This window comes from Lepisma saccharinum, chromosome 21, assembly GCF_977018435.1.
Source record: "Lepisma saccharinum chromosome 21, izLepSacc3.1, whole genome shotgun sequence".
Taxonomy (NCBI): Eukaryota; Metazoa; Arthropoda; class Insecta; order Zygentoma; family Lepismatidae; genus Lepisma; species Lepisma saccharinum.
Genome location: NC_139249.1, coordinates 49,317,658 through 49,333,321, shown reverse-complemented (window position 1 = coordinate 49,333,321; position 15,664 = coordinate 49,317,658). Strand labels below are relative to the sequence as shown.

General features: G+C 36.2%; 1 pseudogene across 1 annotated transcript in view; it reads left to right on the top strand.

The window, feature by feature from the left end:
• Nucleotides 1-15,664, top strand: part of LOC146004172 (ribose-5-phosphate isomerase-like) — a 76,433-nt pseudogene that overhangs the window by 48,863 nt on the left and 11,906 nt on the right. The window lies entirely within an intron of this gene.

The window sequence follows — 15,664 nt, the reverse complement described above, 5'->3', positions numbered from 1 at the left end:
TTATGTGAACGGTTTATTCGCACAATAAAATAAAAAAAATATAAATATTTTACAGCAAGTCACAGTTACAAGTATATTCATGTTTTACAAAATTTAGTTCAAAGTTATAATAATTCTAAACACACAAGTATCAAAATTGCACCGGCGCAAGTTAGCGATAAAAAACATAAATCAAATATGGTATACATTATACGGGTGAAAGAAAGAAATTCCAAAGAGTTGTACATTTAAACCGGGCGATTATGTTCGAATATCGAAAACTAAAATGAAATTTGAGAAAGGTTACTTAGCAAAATGGTCTCGGGAAATTTTTATTGTAGTCAAATGCATAAAATCATATCCTGTAACATACCATCTTAAAGATTGGAACGGTGAAATATTGAAAGGCATTTTTTACGAACAGGAGTTGCAGAAAATTAATGTAAATAAAAATACTCTCCACAGTATCGAAAAAATTTTACGTAGAAAAGGTGATTGGCTCTATGTGAAATGGCTAGGGTACTCCAATATTTTCAATTCTTGGGTTTAAAAGAGTGACACCTTGCGTTTATAAATCATTAGCATGATGATGGAGCGAGTGAACGAATTTATCTTTCGCTCCCGTCCAATGCAAGCTCCGATATTTTCCAAAATAACACCTCAACCTCCTATACAACAAAATTAACTCACGCTATTGATCTCACTGATTCTAAATGGGTGGTCGGTCTTGCAGAATTTAGTTGTACTTGGAGTTTATACAATGTACCAACAGATCAACAAATTATCGTCAAAGCGGTGCGAGCAGACAACTCGGAAATTATTGAAGAAAGTGTTGCAATTCCTGCTGGTTTTTATGCGTCTATTCAACATATACTAAATTGTGTTAATAAAAATTTAAAAATGTTTATACATTATGACGAATACACAAACCGTGTATTTGTTGAAACTGACAAAACCATTCAACAAATCATGATAGGTGTAACACCTGCTTTAATGTGCATTTTTGGATATGCTCAAGATATACCAAAAACAAAAGAACCTGTGGTGGTTGCGGTATATCACAAACCCTTGTTTTACAAAGAAGCACCTTATGTTTGCAACTTGAACTATTTTCTTCCTTATGAAATTAATGTATGTGTGGACATTGTGAAACCTCAACTTCACGGTCACATAATTCGAAAAATCGGAATCAATCATTATACATACGGTCGAAATAAACATTTGACATTCGATATACCGCGATATATCAAAGTCGAAAACTTTACTTAGACACAATCGGGATAGACTTAAAGGGACATACACAGGAGAACCTACCATTTCGGTTTAGTTCGTCGTACATTAAGTTACATTTCAAGCAAACAGAATGATCAGTGAAAGTACAGAAAATGATTTTTATATTACTCTTACTTCGAATAGTTCACATAAACATTTTTCTCATAACACACATCGCATTTTGTGAACATGGTGGAAAACGAAATTCGTCTAAAACATTATGATTGGAAAGTTGCATTAGCTGAAATTCAAATACCGAATACATGTTACAATATTACTGAAGATCAAAATATTATCTGGTACAACTTGCGTCTAGAAGAAAATCTCTCCCAGGCCCAAAAGTTCAAACTCCCATCTGGCTATTATCACACTGTGGAAAGCGTGCTGGAACAAATCAATAAAAAAACTGATCTTTTTAGATTCACATATCGCAAATTAGAAAACAGTATACATTGTAGTCACGATTATCGTGTAGAATCTATTAAATTTTCTCCCATTTTGAGTCTACAATTGGGATATGAGCCGTACAGTAACATCACAAAGTACATCAATGGATCGCGCAGTCCATACTTGAATATTGGATATCCACAGCAAGTATTTGTGTACACTGATATTATACAATATCAACTGGTAGGAGAGAGTAAAGTTCCATTATTACGTATAGCCAGCATCGAGAATATTAACTACGATAGAACATACTCTGTTAGTTTCAACCCGATGCATTATTTACCATTGTCAAAATTTTGTTTCAATACAATAGAAATCCTTTTAAAGGACCATGCAGGTCGAAATTTATCATTTCAGTCCGGAACAGTGAACATAACACTTCATTTCCAATGATCATGAAACATCGGCAAGCGGGTTGTGGAATACCCTACTTTGCTGGTCCTGTGTACCAGCAGGGTCATGGTCTTGGGGGATTTTTTCGCGGACTTTTTAGATATGCTCTACCTATATTAAAACCTGTTGCTAAAACCGTGGGACGTCAGACACTGCGAACCGGAATGCAAGTTGCTGGTGACATGTTGGAAAATAAACGTATCAAAGAATCCTTTCGTGTAACAATAAAACGAGCCAGAGAAAATTTACGTGGCAAAGCGGAACAAAAAATTAACCAGTTGTTATCAGGTAACGGAAAAAAAAGCGGTCAAAAGAAAAGCTATAAAAATAGGGCCCCCTTCGCTACAGTCACACTCGGCTAAACGTCGCAGACATAGAAAGGACATATTCGAGTGAGCGATCATGTTAAACGTTCATCCTTGCAGTCAACCCTGTTGCACAAGCGATTTTGACTTGTTCTCAGTACCTATGACACAAACTACAATTGAACATGCAGATAATTTCGAGTATCGACCTGTCTCCACTTTAACTTCTTGAGGACCTATAGAATTTAATATTCCAGGTGAAACTGGTGAATTTATTCATCCTGCGTATCTTTATCTGTATGTAAAATCTAAAATTACAAAATCTGATGGTGAGGATCTTGACGATTCAGACGGTGTTGCACCTGTCAATAATTTTTTGCATTCTCTTTTCAATCAAGTTGATATTTCACTTAATGACAAATTGATCACATCGTCTTCAGGTTTCTACCCCTACAGAGAATATATTGAAACTTTACTTAATTCCTCTAATGACGCCAAAGAAACACATTTAACATCTTCGCTCTGGTTCAAGGATACACCTGGACAGTTTAATACTCTGGGAAATGCAAATATTGGATATACATCTCGTGCCCAATTCGCTAGAAATAGTTCTACTTTTGACATGTATGGAAGAATACATGCAGATATTGCAGGACTGGACCGTGTATTGCCCAATAAAGTTGGAATGCGTGTGAAACTTCATAGATGTAAAGATTATTTTTGTTTGATGAGTGCTGAAAATTCTTCTTACCATAGGCCGCGGTGGCTCAGTCGGTAACGCGTCTGACTACCATGCTAAAGGTCCCGGGTTCGATCCCCGGCCGGTTCAAATCCGGGAACTTTTCTAACGATGGAAGCGGCCCCGGCGCCCACCCAGCGTCGAATAACATGGGTACCTGGGGGAAACCCTGGGGGGTAAAGGCGGTCAGGGGCGTGATGCTGATCACATCACCCCCACTCACGACCGGATCAAGAAAGTGTGGAGCGTTACCCCCACACCCCCTATACGCCTTCATGGCGTGGTGCTATGCACAGGGGAGCACTTTACTTTTACTTTTTTACCTTGTGCATTTAGAAGCAGTGACTTTATGGGTTCGGAGAATAACGGTTTCACCCGATATTGGAATGCAACTCAGTACTAGAATAGAGCGTGAAACAGCTAAATTACCTATCACAAGAGTTGAAACACTTACTCATACTATTCCTCAAATTATAACTTCGTATAACATTGATAATCTATTCCTGGGTAATGTCCCAAAAGCTCTTGTTGTAGGCTTTGTTTCGAATACTGCATACAATGGAAAAAACAATTTGAATCCATTTTATTTTGAACATTTCAACATTAATCGACTACAACTACAAGTCGGCTCAAAGTTTTATCCCTCCACACCGCTAACACCAAATTTTTTAAAAAATAACTACATTCAAAGCTACTATACATTGTTTTCTGGAACTGGAATGTATTATTGTAATAGTGGAAATTGCATTGCTAGAAAAGAATATCCTCTAGGCTATACCGTCTTCGCATTTATTCTTTCACCTACAAACTCTTTGAATGATAATACTTGGGACATGGTACGTGATTCGCCTGTTACTCTAAAAATACAATTGGCAAATTCTTTGACGTCATCTGTCACATGTGTTATGTACGCACAATTTGATTCGTTATTTCAAGTGGACAAAAACAGAAATATATATCCCGACTTTACAAAATAGCTTTAGTACCTTTGTGAGTGTTGTCAGAATGAGATTTGTCATTCATTTCACTGCCTTCCAAGGCAATCAAGGTGAAATTATAGTTAAGGAGCTTGCTGTTGTCAATATTGATAACTTAAATTCGGACTCATGGATATTTTTACCACCATTTCCGTATGGTGAATTAGAATCGGCCTCAGCCCAGCTAACCAATTATGCATCTCAAAATTCACATGGTCTTGAATGGAATGATGGGTATATAAACTACAATCAACTCGCCAATATACTAAGATTCTACACAGAACATGCTATAGTCTTGTATGCGCATGGTATTGAGCGCTGTATTTTCCTGGGAGAACTTCTACATCGCACCATCGTCAATCTAGAAGACCTGCTTTGTCCGAAGACTTGCCTGCTTGGGTTTCCAGCTGAAAATTGTTGTCATCCATCGCATAGATTCGTCGAATTTCGTTGTGCAGCAAGAGAGTCAAAAGTGTATGCCAAGTACGTTCGTTACTACGAATTAAGAGGGTACAAGTTTAGCGTTTCCTCACCATACATACCAACACCTGGTTTGAGCAATATTTCTTCAGGCATACATACAGTTTGTTCCAGTGAGAAAACGCAAGAATAGCAAAAACATGTGGACTGACGACATAATTTATATTATACTTCAAGATTGCAAAACTGCTATTCAATTTGTTGGTGTGTATGCTGATAACCAGTTACCGGTATCAGTAAAATTTCCAGCAGGTTTAATTGTTAATACAAGCACAAGTGAAAATATTGGTGGTCATTGGGTTGCTATATACATTAACAAAAATGGAACAGGTATATATTTCGACTCCTTTGGAGAACCACCCTCCGAAAATATAAAACTTTTTCTCAATAGAAATACTTACCGTTGGATTTCAAACAATCAACAAATTCAACATTTAGAATCAGTGTTCTGTGGTGTATTTTGCATAATGTTTCTTTATTACTCTGCCAAAAATTACACAATATCAGATTTTGTCAATATGTTCAGTAAAACTAACTTTGCCAACAACGACAATATAGTTTTAAATCAATTGAAAATATTGTTATCTTAATGTATCTGATTTTTTTTGTACATATGATTTTGGTGTTGGTGTAAATATATATATACAAAAAAATAATAAAAAATATATTTCATATATTTGTTTTTGATTTTATACCTCAAAATATTATTGGAATAAAACAACAAAACTCACAACTAAACTTTATTTTGCAATCATTAGTTTATACATAAAATTCATTTACATAAAATCTCAACATATCTGAGATTTGTTATTTTGTATTGTACCAAGTAACAAGTCTTTGAACATTTCTGAAGGCACAGCCTGATTGAGAAAATGGTTTGTTTGATGTATGGTGACTACAACATCCACCCTGGTACAAAACAAGATTTTTCAATGCTGGACAACGTCTTGTATCGAGATCGATAACATTGTCAATCTTAAATACATTTTGAATCAACTTTGATTTTTACAACCCTTTACAGTAAAATGTATTTTCTCCCTTTAACTCGTTAAAAAACACCTTCACATGTTTGATATTATAACCTTTTGGTTCTGCAAATAACAAATTATGGTGATTATGTGTTAACCACTTACATTGTTTGTAATCTAAGTCAAACTTTCCACTATCAACAAAAGCGTGAAACACAATTGTTAAATCTGTTGAGCAAACACAAATTTCACGAATTACAAAACTGTTGTCTTTACTTCTAAAACCTTGCACAAAAGCCATTTTTTTTCTTTCTTTAATGCAACTACTTACAACAGAAATTGTCCCCGTGGTGTATCTCGTTTTGATGTATACACCGAACTAAATCGTGCATCAAATCTCTCTCATCACTTAGAGTCCAAAGTAGCAAATAGGCGTCCGACTCTGTTTCAAGATCGTATTCAATCTCAGGGTGAGTATTCATAAAATTGTAGAAAATGTGATAAAAATTCTCCGGCTCCCTAAGATAAGTTTTTAAGTTGGAAATCTTCCATGTAAAACAGCGTCCGCATTCGTCAGCACTTTCAGCACTATCACACTCCAAATAATGCTTACTCAAGCACTGGTGAGCCAGTTGATTTGGCGCATTCGTGAAACAAAAATTACAAATAACAGCATACTTAGGTATGTAAGTATGTAGTCTTTTTAACAGACAATACTTGTCAATGAAGTCAGAAAAGCATCCACAAATTTCGAAAATAATATGTTCGATATCTTCTGCGTCAGCCAGAGCTGAAGCGTTCTGTATATTCTGACTTGCCATATTGATATAGTGGACATCTCGCACCTTTTATATATACACACGGGGAACTTTCCACCTAACTGTCTCTCACAAATATCTTGCCAAGAAAAGAAAAGTTTCAGGTCAATGAGCTCCCAACACCGTTACAAGTTGTCACAAATAACCTCCCAACACCATTACAACCTGAACTTTACCAAAAGTTCTCATCACTTGCTCAGTTTAGAAGTGATAACCTCCACATACACATACATCGCGAAAAAATAGTCCCAACTCACATTTCACTCTTTCACTTAAAAATTCAACACAATTATGAAATATCGGCAGTTCATGTCGCTCTATTTGATCTTGTATATTGGTAATATCCTGACAATTTTGATCATTCGAATTATTAGTACAACCATAACAACTATCCTTAATTGATCCAACACATAATGAAATATAAGACTCGTACTATTCACGTATTGGAGTCTGATATTCACAATACCTTTTAGTTATTTTTGATATGCAATCAGACAATCGTAAAAGTTCTGTCCAGGTAGTTAACATCATTGTCATTGGTATTTCCAAATCAAAAATATCCACAAACTGAATAACTTTCTTATTGTACAATTTGCCAAAGGCAAGCATGTATTTTTCACCTAGCAACGCAGGCGACGAAACCAACTCTTCCTCACTAGATAAATAATTAGATATGTTTTCCCCCAACTCCATCAGTGTACACCATTCTTCCATACACAACACAATTCCTTGGCTGTTGTGACGAGCAATACGCACACACACAGAAAAATCGTTCTCCACATCAAATCCAACAGCTGCACTTTTGAATGCAGTTTTACTCAAAAGGTAACATACCTCCAACACGTATTGCTTCCATGGTTTCCATGTGGAAGAGGACTGGGCACCATTTTCCTCCATACTGGATCCAGAGAGCTGCTTTAACATGTTTAACTGCTGCTGCACATAACTATTCCCTTGAAAATTAAGTTTTCTTTTCGCATTCCAAACCTTTCCTCCCTGTAGAGATGCAGTTTTTACAGTTGACATTGCAGTAACTCCTCCCGAACATGATGTAGATTTAGACATTGCAGATACTTCGGCACCACCAGATCTTTGCATTCTCCTTGTCTTGGAAGAACCGCTTCTCTGCATTTTGCTCTTCTCCTTTCTGCTTCTTCACAATAACACAGTAACTGCACAATACATTTAAACCTTTATATACACCAGCCCACATCACTTCCACCAACGTCATAGAACTATAAATAGCACATAACGGAACATCTTAAATAGAAAACAACTTGACTAGTGAGTATCTCTCTCTCTCTCTCTCTCTCTCTCTCTCTCTCCACCGCTCTCTCTCTTCTTTTCTCTCTCCACCTCTCTCTCTCTCTCTCTCTCTCCACCTCTCTCTCTCTCTCTTCTTTTCTCTCTCCACCTCTCTCTCTCTCTCTCTCTCTCCATCTCTCTGTGTCTCCCTTTCTCTCTCTCTCTCTCTCTCTCTCTCTCTCTCTCCCCATCTTTATCACTTCTTCTCTTATGTTCTTATTCTTTGAGTGGTAACGGGTAATACTCTACTCAGCTTGCTAGAAAGCAGAAGGAAACATGACACTTCGCATTGTTTACGATTCCATTGTTTGAGCTTTGGGGCAAGAATCAGGTGCTAATAATAATATTGTTTTGATGTCAGAAGGTGCGCGTGCAGCGCGAAATTATCAAATCAATGAAAATACTGCTCTTGCACAACAACCATGGCTGATAAGAAATCTAAAAACAAGATCGACCAATGTAGGCATGTTTGGTCGAAACAAAGAAGAGGTGTAGCTTCATGATGCTATTATCATAACACTAAATCCTATTCATGAAGCGAATGAAGATATAAATTTCCCCTGGGCGAGTTGGATTTTTAACGCCCCTCTACTTTCCCCCCCTATTACTCACCCCCGTCTTTCTACTCTGCTCCTCCTACTTTCCGCTTTTCTCCAATAATAATAAAACATGACTGCATTATAAATTAACGGTTTTAATGACAAAAAATAGGGATGTTTTTGGTGTCGATGATTTTGCCTTCGATGTTTTTGCCGTCGATGTTTTTGCCGTCGATGTTTTTGGTGTCGATGTTTTTGGTGTCGATGTTTTTGGCATCGATGTTTTTGGTGTCGATGTTTTGTACTGTCGATGTTTTTGCCGTCGATGTTTTTGTCGTCGATGTTTTTACCGTCGATGTTTTGTACTGTCGATGTTTTGTACTGTCGATGAAATGTAGGCGATGTTTTTGTTGTCGTTGTTTTTGCGTCGATGTTTTGACGTATAACCGTAGGTCACCATATTGACAATTGAATAAGCACAATTGTAGACCATGTGCTCTCGCATTGTTCACCACAACTATAGTGTCATTCATATTCGAAAACTTTCTGCACAGTACTTGCTGATGAATAATGCAGTGTAGGAAACAAATTGCAGAAAGTTTTTTCATTTGTAACACAATGCTAACAAGTTCATTATCAGCTCCAACCATAGCTGGAGATACATCTGTTGTCAAACCCACCATTTTACAATGAGGAAATAAATGTCTTAATCTTTGAATACGCGTCCTATACTGTAGTATACCCTTTCATAGAAATTATCTTTATCAGTGCTTCTTTTCTTTTGAAATCACTAAAAACCATCTTCACAAAAACAGCCAATTGATCAGTATCAAACAGAGCCATGAAACATATTGTCACCGTTCTTATTTATGTAAGCTAGTATGTGCTGAGAATTTATTGCTGTTACTGGTGACTGATACTGTAATGTAAGTCTGTAAAGTATATTTTGTGAAACTGTTGAAAAATATTTTTTTGCTTGACATGGTACATTTTGTAGAGCTTTATGTGTTGTAGTGTTTGAAATATTGCATTCAAAATAGCTTTTTTGTGTGTTTAAGTCCACTTCATGCATAGAAAGGCTAATTGGGACTGGGTCTACAGTTTAAAGTGGGATAAAAACCACCATGTACCTCCACCGGCTATCAAACCTGAGATGCCTTGATTACAATGAAAACAAAAGTGATTACCTCAGTGGATTGAAATCAGGAAAAGTTTATTGTGAAGTGTAACGCTTCATGTCATAATTATTTCAGATCAATTTTTGTCATGCATGATTTTCAAATATCCTGTGAGGACAACATATGAATGATAACAAAATGTGATGAAGGCAACTTTGGAAGATTTTCTTTAGTTTTAAGCCTCTCTAGACAAGAACACTTTTTCAATGATCAATGTACTTTTCCTGTTTTCTTTATTTGCGTCCACATGGCAAAGAAGAATACCCGGCTCGAGCAGATTCAAAATTTCTCGCCATGTCGTATTAGATACCTGGAATCGGGCTTCCCTGATGGCACAGTAGTAGTGTTGTCACCTTGTAATCAAGGGGTCCCAGGTTCGATACCCAGTGGAGCCAGATAGTGGTTTGGATCCCATTTAAAATTGTATTTCCAGTCTTGATTAGCCTTACTGTGTTATATTGTAAATTTATTTCCTTTAATAGTGAGTAACACGCACAAATCTACAATATGTTATCAATCTTTATTACGGAGAGAAAAGTGCGTACCTTTGAAAGAATGAGGATAAAGCTCAATAAGGTGTTGTTTAGGATCGGTTTTCTCAAACAATGTAAAAAGAAGGGCATTTTACCTGGGTTTTTAAAATGGAGGTATCAACCCTTGAGTATTAACGGCAGAGAACAAAACAGAGAATTGCAATTTAGAATGTTAGGGAATGTATAAAGGAAGCATACGGGCAGCTGGAACGGATTGTTATAGATTACACTTGGAGATAGGGAAACGATTAGATGAAGTAACATGGAAGTGTATCGAGGAACAGCATTTTAGAACGGTAGAAAAAGGGAAGGATAAAGATATTTCTTGGTATTTCTTTAAGAAGAAAATTGCAAAATTAGGAATACACAAGATGACAGTTGGGAGAGGGGAAATAAACGAAAGGAAAGAAGAAAATAGGAAAAATGTGTTAAATCTAACAACACACGAACCCCTAAAAGCCTTAAGGGAAATTATGAAAATGGGGCATAAATTTGCCATCAAAGGCGAAAACATCGGAAAAGAGGAATTTATTATCGCAATGGAAAAATTCGTGGGGATGTTAGATGAAAAAGAGGACAGGATAGAAATTAGACAAAAAGTACGTGCTGTGATTGACGAACAAATGCAAAACAAAATTAGGGATGGTTATAGAACCAATGGTAAAAGTAGGACACAAAAAGAGGAAAAAGACAAGAAACTCAGGGAAAGGCTAAGTAAGGTGTAAAAATGGGTTTAAGATAATAGTAATCAGGTCTGATAAAGAAAATAAAATGGTAATAATGGGGAGAGAGGAATATCATAAGTTAGAAGAAAGCTTCAAAACCAGCGATTACAAAGAGGTTAAGGGAAACCCGATAAATAAAATAAGAAAGGAAGTAAGGAAAAGTATAGAAACTAGTATCACCCTAGGAAGCGGAGGAAAAAAGAAACTTATTAAAGACGTTACAGAGGGCAACATTCCTACTGCTTTTGGTATTCCTAAGACACATAAGACCGGGGTTCCACTTATACACATAATCCCGACCTACGAATAAAGTATTGGTAAGTAGAATGAAGAAAATTAACAAGGACACACAGTATAGTGTCAAAAACCCTGTTGAGGTTAAGAAATCCATCCAAAGGTTAGAGATCGGGAAGGAAGATATGATTAGTAGCTTTGACGTGATAAATTTGTATCCGGGCATACATAGAGAAAAAGCGGGAGACTGCCTTCAAAGGTGGTTGTTGGAAAAAGGTTTCTAAATTCTTGCCGCTTGGGAATATCTTAGGTGGTTCTTCCTTGTAACCGGCTATAATTATTTTTATGTCAACAATAAGATTTTTAGACAAAAAGAGGGGTTGGCAATGGGCAACCTGGTATCGGGCATTGTGGCTTGCATTTTCATGCATTTTTTAGAAAAAGCTGCTTTAGAGCAAACAGGATGTAGTTTAAAATACTATGGAAGGTACGTCGACGATATTTTGATAATAGGAAAAGAAAAAGAGCTTGATATTGTTTTTGACGAATTAGGAAAGCAGGAAAAAAGGATTGGTTTTACAAGGGAAAACCTCGTCGATGGGAAGATTAATTTTATAGACTTAAGTATCAAGAAAACCGATAAAGGAATAAAAACAGGGGTTTTCCATAAACCGCTAGCTGGTGACTTGTATATCAACAAAAAATCTGAACACACTGGAAGGATTAAGACAATGTTTTTCTTAATTTTTCCATCAGGGCAGAAAGGCTATGCAACGAAAGAATAGAAAAAGAAAAAGAAATTTCATGGATAACGAAAGTAGGCTTAAAAAACGGGTATACAAATCAAGAAATGAATAAGGTAGCTAGAAAAGGATCATAAAAAGGGAGAACACCAACGACCTTAATGGGAATTCAAAGGAGGATACAGAGGTAAGGAATTTGATTAATAAGGATCTTTTTGTCGGAATCCCTTATTATAAAGGGCTATCAGAAAAAATAGAAAAAACTGTAAGAGAATATGGTATAAAATGTGGTGTGAACATTGAAAAACATTTCATTGGATATGAAAAGGGGGTAAGGAGCAGGGAATCCCGGAAGAACAAAAAGGAGTCTATAGGATAGAATGTGAATGCTGCAAAGAATACATAGGATAGACCGGAAGAAGCATGCGCATAAGATGGGGCGAGCATGACAAGGATATTGGGGAGGGAGTACCCAAAACTGGTCTCTCTCAACATATTATTGAAAGTGGGCATAAGATTGTAAAAATGAGGAGTCATTAGGAAAGATAATAATAAATCAAATAGGAATGTTTATGAAGCCACGTATATTTGCACATGAAATAGGAATAAACTCAACAGACACAAAGGTAATTTAGAGGACGGATGGATCAGTTTTCTTAAAAAATGGTATAAGGCAGTGAAAACTGACACAAAAATAGGTTTCTATGTTACTTCGGAGGTCATCAACGCAGCAGAAGAAGAACGAGAATTCACTTTGGATTGGTGACTTAAGAGATAAAGGAGGGGAGGCAGCTTTTTTCCTTCCGATTGAGATGGGAACTAGCCTGGGCTCATAACAGCCACTTTGGATCCTTTTTTAGTTATTTTAATATAAGTGTGGAGTATTTTTATGAAGTTTTTAACATGCTGAGATTTTTAAGTTGGAATATGGCAGAGTTTTTGTAAGTGTTTTTAACCTTAACCCTTAACCAAATTTTCATTCAACACTTCATTTACGTGGCACTATGCTCTGTGCTGAGAAACATCCACGAACCTGATGAAAGAGGCAGTCTGACCTCCGAAACGTTGTCCTAATAAGACTCCATACTCACTCACGTAAGTAGTTATATTAATCACTACTATGTAACGTATTTATTTCCTTACCGTGTATAAAGTAGACTTAAAACACCAAATCAACTAGATAGCTGCAATCGCAAATTGTAGCCAAAACTTCAAGAGCTACTGAAAGTGACCCCACAAGCTACCACTAGCTCGTGATCCATGGTTTGGTGATCCTTGGTCTAGACACTGGTAACAACACATGGCATAAGGTTTAAGTTCCTTTGAAATTTCATAACGTGTTTCCGTCCCCTCATAACTATTAATTAGTAGAGGTATTTCAATAATTTATCTGTCCATATAATATCATGCAGTTCTGAATCTAGGAAGCAATTTAATTTTTTGACTAATTTTTCCATGTGTCAAGAGTATAATGAGAAACTTTATTTATTGTAGGCAAAAATTGTGTTATTTTCCCTTTCAAATATGTAATGTTGCAAAATCCCTTCCATGCAATTGTTTAGTTCTTTTCCATTGTGCCCTATCATTGAATATTATTTGAAACATTAATGTATGAAATTCTATCTTCAGCATGTTAATAGTGTAGGTAAAGAAATCCAGTTTATGGAATTTGAAATTTAAAAAAGAAAATTGTTTCACAACAAAAATGATAGTTTAGTCTACAAATTAATTTAGGGAAATATTCCAGACTCCATTTGAGGCAGAAGTAAAAAAAAAAGTTTGTGATTTAAATACCAGGACCTCCCTGATGGTGTAGTGGTAACATCGTCACCTTGTAATCAAGGGGTCCCAGGTTCGATACCTGCTGGAGACACATAGTGGTTCGGATCCCACTTTAAACTGTAGGTCCAGTCTTGATTAGCCTATCTGTACTTTATGTGGATTTAAAAACAAAAATTCAAATTTAAAATATCAGTATTGTGTGTTTGCAATTAAATCCAGTAAAAGAAGGAAATATTCAGACTGTGATTATCAGTGGCAACCAACATATGTAATTGATCCATTTTACCAGGGCTGCCAGGTGTGTGTTATCCCATTTGAGGTAAGATCTTGAAATTTGTGATATGATTGAACTTGAAAATCTTGCCAGAAGGAAGTTTTGTATTATGTATGACTGTTAGCAAACTTTGCTCCAAGATTTCTCTGGTGTTGCTTTTCATGTATTACTGTATTGCCAGTTGTGATATTTTTTCAGGGTATCGACAAGTCTGGAAAACCTGGAAAAATCAGGGAATTTTATTTTTCTGGAAAAGTCAGGGAAATTTACAATTTTTCTGGAAAAATTTGTATTTTTGTTTCTGGGCCATACCAAAGCTAGTGACTTGCTACTGGTATTTGAAGATGTGTAAAAGGTATCAATTTGAAAAACATAGTGCAAATATCCATGGATGGACCAGCAGTTAACTGGAAATTATTCATCATTTTCAAGGAAAACATTGCTATTAATGAGCCAGAAAGTACAACATTGCTGGAAATAGGAAGCTGCCTGCGGACTTCATGTTCTTCATGGTGCTTTCAAAGCATCTTTTCAGAGTTCTGGTTGGAACATAGTGGTATTCTGAAGAGCAGTGTACAATTTATTTAAACATGTTCCAGCTCAGAGAACAGATTTCATAAGAATTACAGGATGAAAACTTTTTCCAAAAAAGTTTTGTCCAATTCAGTGGTTAGACAATGGAAGTGTGGTGGAATAAGCACAGTACCTTTTACCATTTCTGAAAACCTATGCTGACAGTGTTTCTTGTACCAAGGAACAACAAAGGTGTGAAAGTTTTAAAACTATTAAGTCACAAGTGAGGAATCCTCTGTTACCAGTCAGGGTAGCTTTCTTTCAGACTTCTTTCTTGCAGCTGATATAGTACCCTTTCTTGTCAGGTTTCAGTCTCATTCACTAATGGTACCTTTCCTTTATGAACATTTGCTCAAGCTACTGAAATCCCTTATGCCCAGGTTTATAAAGAAGTCCATTCTGCTTGAAGCTGTAAGTTCTGGAGATCTTTTGAAATAAATCTAACTTGTCCAGAATGTGTGTTTTCTGCAAAAGAAGTTGACATTGGATTTGCAACCCGAGCAACATTTAGATCTGTGAAACTATCTGACGTTCAAGTGTTACATTTTCGTGAAGATTGTCTAAAAATATTACAATTTTTGTGTAAGAAGATATGTATGAGATCATCATTGAAATATAGGCTCACATATGGTGCTGAGCATGTCTCTCTCCTGCATCTGTTTTGGATGGAAAAGTAGGTGAAGACCAAGGGGCATTACAAGTCCTAGTTGAAAAGTGCCATTTTTCTGGCCCCGCTGCAGATGATATAAAATGATTCAATACTGACTTATGTAGTAATGACAGTGTGATTGCAAGAATGAAAAATTTTGACATTGCTGTTGATCGGCTGGATCAGATGTGGATGACAGTTCTTGAAGACTGTAACAACAGTGCCTTTATATGGTTTGTCCAGAAGATTTTAATGATTTCACATGGAAATGCTTCTGTTGAGTGCAGTTTCTCTGTAAATAAGCAATGCCTTGTGGATAATCTTGATGAGGACTCACTTATTGGCCAACGATGTATACATGATGCAATTGTAACTTATGGAGGGCTTGAAAAAGTCCCTATAACAAAATCTTTAATCCATGCAGCAAGGAATTCAAATGGAAAGTGGAAGGAAGCACTGAAAAGAAAGCATGATGCAACAAAAACTCAGAAGACTCATTTAGAAGAGAGGGAAAGAAGTATGGCAGAACTGAAAGAACTGAGTACAAAAAAAGCTAAGATCCTTGAGAGATCTGCAAAGGAAATCCAAGAATTGGATGAAAAGATGAAAGCATTAAAGAAAATAGTGTAGTTGTGTGTTTTCGAGTAATGTGTTCTTTTGAAACTTTCACATGTTAATGAACGCCAATTCTATATGTTAGAAAGACATTTCAAGTATTCAAATTGTGCATATATTTTAAAGGAAGAAAACT